The sequence below is a fragment of the Corvus brachyrhynchos genome, unplaced genomic scaffold (assembly GCF_000691975.1).
Source record: "Corvus brachyrhynchos isolate BGI_N302 unplaced genomic scaffold, ASM69197v1 scaffold28, whole genome shotgun sequence".
Taxonomy (NCBI): domain Eukaryota; kingdom Metazoa; phylum Chordata; class Aves; order Passeriformes; family Corvidae; genus Corvus; species Corvus brachyrhynchos.
The window spans coordinates 6,680,793-6,691,443 of NW_008246058.1; the positions used below are offsets into that span (position 1 = coordinate 6,680,793).

Consider the following 10,651-nt stretch of genomic DNA (forward strand, 5'->3'; position numbering starts at 1 on the left):
CATGCTGTGGCCAAACCAGCTTGCAAATGCACACAGAGAATGGTTTCCTCCTCTGTGCTTGCCTTCTCAGTTATTATCAGCCATTCTTGACATTTACAAGTAATTTTCTCCCAGACGCTCTCATGGAGCAGGGTTATTTATGAATGCTTCTTTCCTTTGTGTACAGGAGTTGAGGACAGGGGGACTGGTACAATGAAGGAAATCTGCATGTGGCACAGATGCACGCATAGTCTGAGCTAAGGGATGTGCCCTGACTTCATGATTATGGGGCCGTAGCAATTACATAGCTTATTTAATCAAGTAGCATCCACTCTGGTATCTTCATTTTCTTTATTAAAAAAAGAAAAAAGACATCTCTAATTATCAGCTAGACATGTGGAGCTAATTACTGTGACTTTGATGTTCTGTTTTTTGCTTCCTGACTTTTATGTTATCCCTTTAAATGCTTCTGCTCAAAATGCACTTTTTATACATGTGAGGAACTGGGAAACTTTGTAATAGTTAATTGAAAAGGGAAGTAATTTGATTTCCTGTCTATTTGGGTGCACATCCACTGAGACACTCCAGCACAAGGATCCTGATAATGTAGCAGGATTAACTTGAAGTAATCTTCCTCAACTTTTCCCCTTTTCTTTGCAAGGGGAGGGAGTGTGGGATCAGGATTTCATGAATGGGACTAGAACTCCAGGAGTGTAGAGAGTAGCCTGGCCTCTACTGTGATCTTGGGTAAGTCATTTAGCATCTATCTGGCTTAGTTTCTCTTTTTGGAAAAAAAAAAATTGTAATCTCTTCTTCAGGCAACTGATGTAATACCTAATTTGTGTGTGTAGAAGTGCTTGTAAATCCTTAAATTAAGAAAGGAACAGAAGAATAAGCAACCATTAATTCTAGTCTCACCAGAATAGGTGTGTTAGCTTGCTCCTAGAATTCCCTGAAATGCTGGATTTTCCATATGTTGCAGTTTGATTGAATGGCCAATCCTCCTCTCCTTTCCTTTAGCTTCATTAACCTGTTCTGAAAGAGGAGAACAAAGAATCAATTGAAATATGTAAGACTGGAAAGTTTAACATACTACAGTCTGCAGAATATTTAAAGTGTGGTTCCACTCTGAAGTTGGCAAGCTGAGGCAATACCTATGTGGAGCATTAAAGCCTTTGGATGCTGCATTTTATTCTGTAGAAATAGAATTTGCAAAGCATGATATTCATTGCTTCTCCATGATTTTTGTATGAGATTTGCTCAGCTGACAAATAAAAGGAGGTAAGTGCCCAAATGTCAGCTATGTCAGCTTGTCCTGAGACTCCAAGCATGAGCTGAGTCTATTCTGTGTGTTGACAGCAGGGGTAGAAGTTCTGAAGTTTTGTGTTAATTCCTTTCCCAGAGATTCTCTACCTACCAGTCTTCAAATGCAGTTCCTCTTCTGACTGCCTTCACTGGATCTGTGCAAGGGTAAATGAACATAGGATAGTGAGCAGTTGTGTGGATGAGACATAAGTGGAAGTTGTGTTAAAAATGCCCATTTCTGGTCAGACCAAACAGAAACTGTGCCTTTCCTATTACAATAGAAATATGTCATTTTTATTGTTACGTGCTTCACCCTGCAAGTTTAATGAAAGTGTTGTGCTTCTCCTTTTTCCTGCTCAGTTCAATTTTATTTGAATTTTGTCCCATCCATCTGCAGGGCTGTTGCCTTTGTGTTTTTACTGCTTGTAATTCATAATCCCTCCCAGAGATTTTGCCTGCAAAGAAAGGACCAGACATACCTGCACTGGGGAAATACTGAGTTTCAGTCAGTCTTCCAATGTATTTTCATTGTTCAGCTACTGTTAACTGTAGGCAACAACAGTGGAAGGGACACATTCATAAAAGCTATTAGAATAATTCTCTTATTGCCTTTTCTTTCTTTTCTTCTTAGTTTGTGCAGTTTGGAAATCATTATAAGCCACTCTACATGTTTATATACCTTCACATTCACATTTTTTATTGGATACATAAAACCTTTCTCCCCTATGTGCATGAATCCATAAAAGCAGCATAAGGAGTGGAAAACATGACAGGTCAGGAGAATTTATGCACATAAGAATGCTGCAGCCTGGGAAAGGGAAAGAATATACAAATATTTCTTTGTCAATACATTCCGCCTCTTCAGTGATCTTGAGTATAGCACACACAAGAATTCGGTGACAGCTGCTTGTCCCCCGTCATTCTTAAATAGTCAACCCCATCCTCTGCCACATGGTGTGTTTACCTTGGCTGCCTACCCACCTCTTCAATATTATTAGTGGTGTGATAATTTCTGAAAACATTTCGATCAAAGGCAGGATCCAGTGTTATTGAAACATGTTTTGACATCCATAGCCAGGTCAGGCGAAAACATTTATTTTTTCCTTGAAAATAATATGGAACTCTTTTATTTTTTTTTTTCTGATTGACGATAGCTTACAAGACACTTGTCAGTGGCTCAATAGCATTGCATTTTACTGAAAACCTGACATCACCTATTGCCAAATGTGGGATTTTCAGCAGATCACAAACACTTTTAAATCAAAAACTCATTTCTTTAGTGGTAAAAAGAAAAAAATAAAAAATAGAACATCTGTGTTGCTCGTGATTGTTTGAACCTTATTGCAGGCAGTTACAGGTTACAGCAATTGAGAGGGGTACTGTTTAGTATTGAACCATTTCAAAATTACATACTGTAGAAGACATCAATACCACAGAGGATTTTGTTTACAGTGGTGGAAGAAATTGTGTTTATAATCTCAGATAAAGAAGGAGGTGAGCTGGGAAGTTAGATGTCCATCATTTCAGATTCCAGCTCTTGCCACTGAGGAGTTCTCTGGTAGGAAATATTGGATTAATCACTTTGCCCATCACTAGGCTGGCTCATGGCTGTTCAGCAGTGTAGAAAAATGGTACTTTGTGACCTTGAAGAAGAGGCAAAGGTTAATTTTCAGAGCATGACAGTAGCCTAAAACCAGGTTTGGATGTTCTACAGTTTCCTCCTGCAGTCTTATTCAGTGTCCATTGGTCTTAAAAAATTAGCCAGTCAGCCTTAGTGCATTGAAATCTTTTTACCATTGACAAAACAAGAACAGCAACTATTGCCTATATGTCTTTGAAATACTCCTGCAGTCCTCCCAAGGAGATAGTCACATTCAACATTTCATTATTGCTGATTTAAATTCTGTGCAAATATGCCTCAGTGTTCAAAAATAAACATCTTTGATAGATTTAGGCTTGGTTACCTTGAGTGACATAGTGAAACAAGATCCACATATTTGTGAAAATGCTGTGACTATGCTACATGTCCTGGGGGGTAAATCCCTTCCTTAAAATTCTAATTGTTCTTCTGGTATGGGACTGTACAAAGAACAATAGCTTATCTTCTGATGGAAAAAAACAGCTTTTATATAAAATAATGTCCCAGAAGTTGAATACAGAACCCAGCACAAGCCCTTTGGCGAGAACTCACGTGTTCTTGTATTCTTCCTTAAGGAAGTCAGGTTTTCTGGTTTCAATACTTTCTCTTTCCAAATTTCCAGACTCAATACATTTATGGTTCTGAATATTCCAGATCATCTGGAATGGGTTTAAAGAAAAGATTGGGAAATGGAGCAGATTAAGACAAGCAATCTCTTATCCCACAGAACAACCTCTCAGCATTCTCTGTTTCTGAAGCCATTCAACACACAAAGAATTCCATCAATTTAACTATTTTCAGCCTAACACAGATGAAGAAGTTGTAATGTTGTGAAGTCCTCGGCAGGCAGATTTTAATAGTTCCAAGAATGGTTCATATCAATATAAGCAACATAAATAAAATCTGGTTGGTTTTGCTTACCTATTAAAAAAAAAGAAATTAGGCACACAATGTGTGCATATGTATGTGTGTGTGTGTGCATGTATTTTGAAATTATTAATGCTTTTGATAAATTGTCTAAAATAAAGTATCTTAGTGGGTTTAGATTTTACATAAATAAACTCAAATTTTTAGGTAGACAAGTTTTAAAGTAAGACAGATGCAAACTCTTAAAGAGTGCCCAAACCATTTAAAAACTTTTTTGTTTCCTCCATGTTGCTTTTCTATGTCTCTGCTTTTTACAGTATCTTAAATGCAGAAGGTACTTTTTTTTTGCAGTAAACTTTGCTGAATAAAGACATTATCTTCTTGGAAAATTTTAATTGAAAGATGGGTCAATCATAAGTTTTTCAAATGATTCATTCAAGCTTTGGTCTATTGTCAGATGTGGTTTGGAAAATTCCCACCTTTGCTTATGATATATTTCTGAACCAGAGGCAACCAACCAAACAGCATAGGAAATTCAAATTAACTACAGTATTAATTTCATGCTTCTGAGAGACAGCTGGAGATTGGAAAGAAGAAAATTTGTTTTTAGTGTTGCATCTATTATTGTTCTATCAAATATTTTGGTTTCAAGGGGAGGAATGGAAAGAGGAACACATTTCTTTGCACTTGAGCTCTGTAATATTTGCTCTCCCTTTCATTAAATACCAGTGAAGGTGGAATTAAGGAGACAAGTATAAACACTATGCTGTGTGTATATGATGCAGATTTGCTGAGAGAACTGCTGAGTAGTCACTCCCTTACTAGCATTGGCCAAGGTGGTACTGGCTGCAGGAGTATGGAACATGGTTTTTGCCATATAAGCCCCATCTCTCCCTTCCTATACCATTTCTCATTTTGTCTGGGATGGGTCTGCCTCAGGTCATTACTCATTGTGGGAGGAGCTGCCTTGCAATCCAGACCCCCACTCTGTATTTGGATTTTCATTGTGTGAGAGAACAGAGAGGAAAAAATACATGTTCATGTTCGGCCCATGTTGATTGATTGTTCCTTAGCTATGAAACAATTTTCTGTACCAATTATGTCTTTGCAGATGACAGAAGCCATTTAGTCTAATGACCATAATAATTAATTTTCATTATAAATCAGATTAGTTAATGATGCTGAAGTCTGTGTTCTTCGCGGAACTAAAGCACAGCATCTTACGTGAGCTCTCAGAACATATAATTTGCTATATAAGGCACCGCTTCAGAGATTTTTGGTTCAGTAAGAGTATCACTGACTGGCTTTGACCTCCAGGACTCAGTGGGAACACCTACTATCCCACAGTCAGGTCCTTGCTAATAGCTTCCCATTTCCAGCCATGGGCTCAAAGCACCCAAGACTAAATATTCATCAATTTTATAGCATATTCATGGACAAAATTACTTAAGCCATTGTTTTTTTCTCCTTCACTGTAAAAAGTTATGACAGAGCAAACAGTATTCTGGGGACAAGGTGGTGCTTTTTTTGTATTATTTCCAGAATAATATTCTTGCTGAATTTTTCTAAACTTTTTGTCCTGTGGTCACTTTAATACACATAAAGACCATCTGCAAAATATCTAAGTGTGTAGTGAGCAAATAATCAAGACTTAGAATAAGTTACATTTGTATTTTTACCATTTAGTCTTTTGCAGAAGACAACCTATGAACTTTCTTCAGAAACTTCACAGGCTTCTTGAATGAAGAAAGGTAAGAGGCATCCTCTACAACAATTTTACAGAAAAGCTATATTTATTATTTCAGGCCAGAAAACTACAAAACTAGTCAAATACCTCACTGATGTATTCAATTTTCCCCATTCTTAAAGTCTGTGTGTTGAGATGAATTAACTGTTTTTATTGATGGTAAGTATGCAATAAAGAGTGTGGATAATCACTGTGCCGCTTGTGGCTTTTGATGGTTTTAATTTAGGATATTAAACTGTCCATTATTTTTGGTGTGAAATGGGCCACCATCTCATGTAGTGTTGTTCTCTAACCGAATGCTTCTAGTCATGCAAAGCATTGTCAAAGCATAGCTTAACAAACTACAATTGGTGACGAATATACAGTGAATTATTTGGTTTGCACGTAAGTGCAGAGGAAACAAAGCCTTGTACACGTAGCCAAAGCCAGTGCACTGGCCTTGCCTTTCTGGTGGGCTCAATGAACACGCTTTGGGATGATATTCTGTTCACTGGCTTCACCAAAGGAATTGCACTGGGTCAAAATAAAGCAAAATTAAACAAAAGCAAAAGACTTAGAAAGGAGAGAGAGGAAACAGAAAGTGAGGATTTGTAAGACAGTTAAAAGCACTTCATTGGTAGACTGACATTTTTGACTACATGTTACCAGAAAGGTAAAAAAAGAGAGGAAGAAGTAGATACCCAAACTGGAAAACTAGACGAGGAAGAATAAGAAAGCGGAGCAGGGTTTGCATAGACAGTATGAAGAGGACTTAAGAATCATTTTTACTGGAGAGGATGCAGCTATTCAAGGTATAGAGATGACCTGACAAATCTGTGTCTGACCAAGGAAAGCTGGAAAGCATTATTTCATTAAATTGTGTCTCATTTCTATTCTTGTCATTAGCACATAACTGATTAAAATAATGTTATATGAGCTGGCACAACCTTGTCAGTTCCTCTTTGTACAATACCGTTAAATGTGGTGCTCTTCTCCAGCAATAACCTATTCACATCCAACTCCTAGGTTAATTTATAGACTTAATTTTTAATCCATGTATTCCATTAAAATAGAATTTGTTAAAAGAACATCACTGTCAGGATGGTGGTGTATTTCCTATGTTACAGCACTGCACTTAGACTCTGAAAATATTGGACTACTTAAGTGCCCTATTGTCTCAGATATCTTAAAAAATGGAGAAGAGTTAAAATAATACCACACTGCTGATCTGTAAAGGTCGATGGTACTGTGTCATGGGCAAGCTGCAGGGAATGCAAACATCTTCCAGCTTGGGCACAAAGTGACTGCAGCACTGCTGGCTCAGCTGCCAGAGAGCTCTTGCCTCTCCTGGGGCAACAGGAGCAGCACTTGCTGCAGCGGGAAGGGAGCAGAGGCTCCCGCAGGTGCAGCCAGCCCTGGGGACTGGGCAGGTATGCGTCTGCTCAGGCAATCTGGAAAACTTCCTCTTACATTTTAACTAAACACATTTTTATATTAAAAAAATTGGTTTCAAGTTGTTAATTTTAGCCCTCAAATATTTTGCTGGCCTGCAGTTGGGAAGTGGTTTCTTAATTAAAATTTAAAAAAATAAAGTGAGGAATGTAAGGACATAAAGTGAACTTGCTTGATTTTACCAATGTTTAGTTTCTAATACAGAAAAGGCCCTGTCATAACTACAAAAGAAGATGCAGCTTTTGAGAGATCTACTTTTAAATTTGTGTCTAAAGGAACTTTAAGTTTATTCTATAATACCTATGTTCTAAATAAAGGACTTCTGGAGGGGGTGGGGTGGAATAACTGAATTCAGAGTGCACATTTTCACTGTAGGGGACAAGCAAAACCAGTAAAGCCCACTTTTATTTCTTCCATTTCAAAACTCTGAGTCTCGTTTCTATGTCTATTTGCTTCAAATACAAACTAAGGAGTTTTCAGTTTCCTTTCCCTTTCTTCAGTAAGAAGTCAAATGTATTTTTTGGGTTTTTTTAAGAAAAAAATGCAGTTGTTCTGTGTAAGAGAAAGTTTACACAGTGTTTGCAAATAGGAAGAAGGTCCTCAATTCTGACCACTGTAAAATCAAAGGGAGGCTGAACCTCATGTCAGTTCATTTCATATTTTGCATTTGTTCCATCTCTGGCCATTGAAGGGGTGAAATATTCCCTCTTCCCCCAGGATTTCCCCCTCTCTGTTGCTCTCACTGAGGAATGCTGTAGCCACTCAAACATCCTTTGCTGTGCTTTGGAAATGAGGCATACAGAAAAAGGATGTTTTAACTGCAAAGGTTGATTCAAATTCTACAGGAACAAGTGACATCTTGATCTCTCTGTAGCTTAGTTACCTCATCTGTAAAGTACTCTTTTATATTAACTTTATACCACAGCCATTGCTACTGGAACTGAATGTCTGCCAACTGTACATTAAGTTATATGACTATGCATCATTCAAATTATTTGGTTCTTTCATCCTTTTCTTATAGGAGAACATGTGCACACAGTTTGGGGATTTGGGGTTGCCATTTGCCAAAGTTTCTAGTTGGCCTGTCTGATTTCAGTCTTGCTATTGCTATTAGCACTGCCAGGCCTGCTCAGATGGATCTGCAACACAAAGCACCCGATGCATGTTCAGAGATGGCCCCATCGCCTGGGTTTAATCAGGTTTTTAAGAGGTGGGTTTTTTCAGATAAATATCTCTTTATGTTACAGAAGGCAGGACAAAGAACTGAGGGTTATGTTTGAAACAGGAGGTGATTAGATTTGTCATGGTCTTTACTGGAGGATTTTATTTTTTTTAAATTTAAATTTAAATTTTTTTTTTTTCAATGGTGGACCATTTCTGTCCCCAGAAAGTCCTTGCTTAACAAAAGAATTGTGTTGTCCTTTAGGGAGAGAACTGTGTTTCTCCAGGGAGCAGGGAGTGAAGATCTTGACCACGCTTCACATCTTTATGGTTTGGAGAGTAATTCTGAGCTGCTGGGCTCAGCCAATTGCATGCCCAGACTGACCTCAAGGCAATGCTGCATTGATAACATCCATTAGTGACTGTAGGAGGTCCAGACACTGAAAAAAATCTAAGATGGACAGATATATTTTTACTTGAAGGGAGTCTCCAAATACAAGCAACCTGTGATCAAACCATGCAGCACAAGTTTGATGAAGTACCAGGAGACGGAGGTGAATTAGGAGTGAGGTGACAGCCAGAATAGCTTTGCTTTTACTCATGTGTGTTTCAACATTAATGTTATTTTAAAACACACACACACACACATACACACACTCTCTCTCTCTCTCTCTCTCTCTCACACGCACACAACTCTTGCTGAATAAAAAACTCTAGGCATTACTCCAGACCATTACACCACAGTCTACTCTCAGGCAAAATTGCCAATTTCTGCAATGGGTGCTTTTATGGAGCTGAGTTTTAATACTGAGCTGCTACACAGTATCTCTTTTTCGGTTTTTCTTCTGTAACGGAACATCCTTATTTGCCTATCTGGCATAACTATTGTGAGTTATACTTACTGACTGGAAACTTGGCAAGTCCAGTATTTGTTCTTGGTAACAAGATACTACCCACAGTTTTTACTTACCGGGCTCTGCAGCAGCCAGGTGGAACATACATCATTAGTTTACTGAATAATGAATATACTTTAAATCATGATTCAAAAATGCTCAGTTACAGTATATTAAATTAGTAAAAAAAAAAAAAATTAAATTAATGTAAAACTGGCTTTCCATAGTAGAATTAGCAAAATCAAAATAGGCTTTTTATCAGCTTTATTGAAACTAATTCAACTTTCCAAGAACTAAAAATTGGTTTCCTGTCTTGACTGTTTTGGAATTACTTACTGTCATCTGTTTCAGACGTTAAAGGATATGATTTAATATCAGCAATAAGGCCTCTGTTCCTACTTTGGCAGGTGTTAATTATTTAAACACTACTCATTTAAATTTGTTTCCAATCACTCTTTTGAGTGATTTGCTTCACATGTTTCTTCATGAGTATGTTCTGCACACACAAATAAAATAAGGGGAAAGTCCCCCAATCAGTAGCTCAATTTCTTCTCTTTTCAGCCTATCTTTAGATAAGGAGGTAGAAACAGAGGGATATTTCATGGGTGATGGTTTTCAGTGATGGAACATAATATATAATACATCATTTTTATCTCCTTTGTAATAATAAAAAGTTGTTCTCTTAGGGACAGTGCTGTGGTTTCTGCATGCTAATGGCTGTAGTCTGTGTGAATGAATTGTAAAATGGGTCACAGTTCCTGAAGCATTCATGGAGGCTGGAACAATATAGACAGACTTCTTGGGGAAAAACATGGGGAAAGAAATCTCTAAAATAACTACAGTCATTCCTCCACACCTACAATTCCACCAGTTTACTTGCAGTGACAAAAACAGTTGTAAGAATATTGTCTGGTTCTATACAGCTACTTATTCATAAGATGAGAAATGTCTCTCTTGCTGTATATGCCTGAATTATCATTTACAATCATGTTAGAGTCATCCTACTTTTTTACTTAACATTTGCCTCACTTTACAGCACAGCACTAGAGAGAAAGGAACTCTTAACTCGGTACAACAGACCTCTGTCTGGTGTGAAGTGAAACTCTCATTCTGCGACAGATAGCTTGTAATTTAATACATAATTCTTGTCAGTAGAATAACATAAGGGAAAGCTAGACCAGAGGGAAAGACAGCCATAAGAGAGGGAATTTTATGCACCACTGGGAAATGAGAAGCTGACAACTATAGGTATTTCAGTTCTACAAGGCAAGTCATTTCATCCTGGTAATAAATGGAAAAGGTGGGTGTTTGTTTAGATTTAGGCCACTTGGTAATGATTTTAACACTCAGCTAAGCCTCTTGCCAAGACAAGCACTCCAAGGCCAAAATCTGTAATGAACTCTCATCTTCTCAATTATAGATTCAGCCTCGACCAAAGTGATATCCAATATTCCCCTCCCCGCTCCACAAGTGCAGAGATGTGCTGATGGACGTGCAAGCAGCCAGGTTCTGCATGGCTCCTGCAGTTCCCCAGGACCCCACAGCCCACCCAGCTGCCAGGCTGGGGCACCAGCACCCGCCACCTCCTGTCTTCCCTTCTCCTTACACCCCCCCCATTTTCTGTTTCAC

General features: G+C 38.1%; 1 long non-coding RNA gene across 1 annotated transcript in view; it reads left to right on the forward strand.

The window, feature by feature from the left end:
• Positions 1-551: 551 nt before the first annotated feature.
• Positions 552-10,651, forward strand: part of LOC108449613 — a 25,955-nt gene continuing 15,855 nt past the window's right edge. The window contains exons 1-2 of the long non-coding RNA XR_001865843.1: positions 552-726; positions 5,477-5,541. This is a non-coding gene — a long non-coding RNA (uncharacterized LOC108449613). The remainder of the gene's footprint in view (positions 727-5,476; positions 5,542-10,651) is intronic.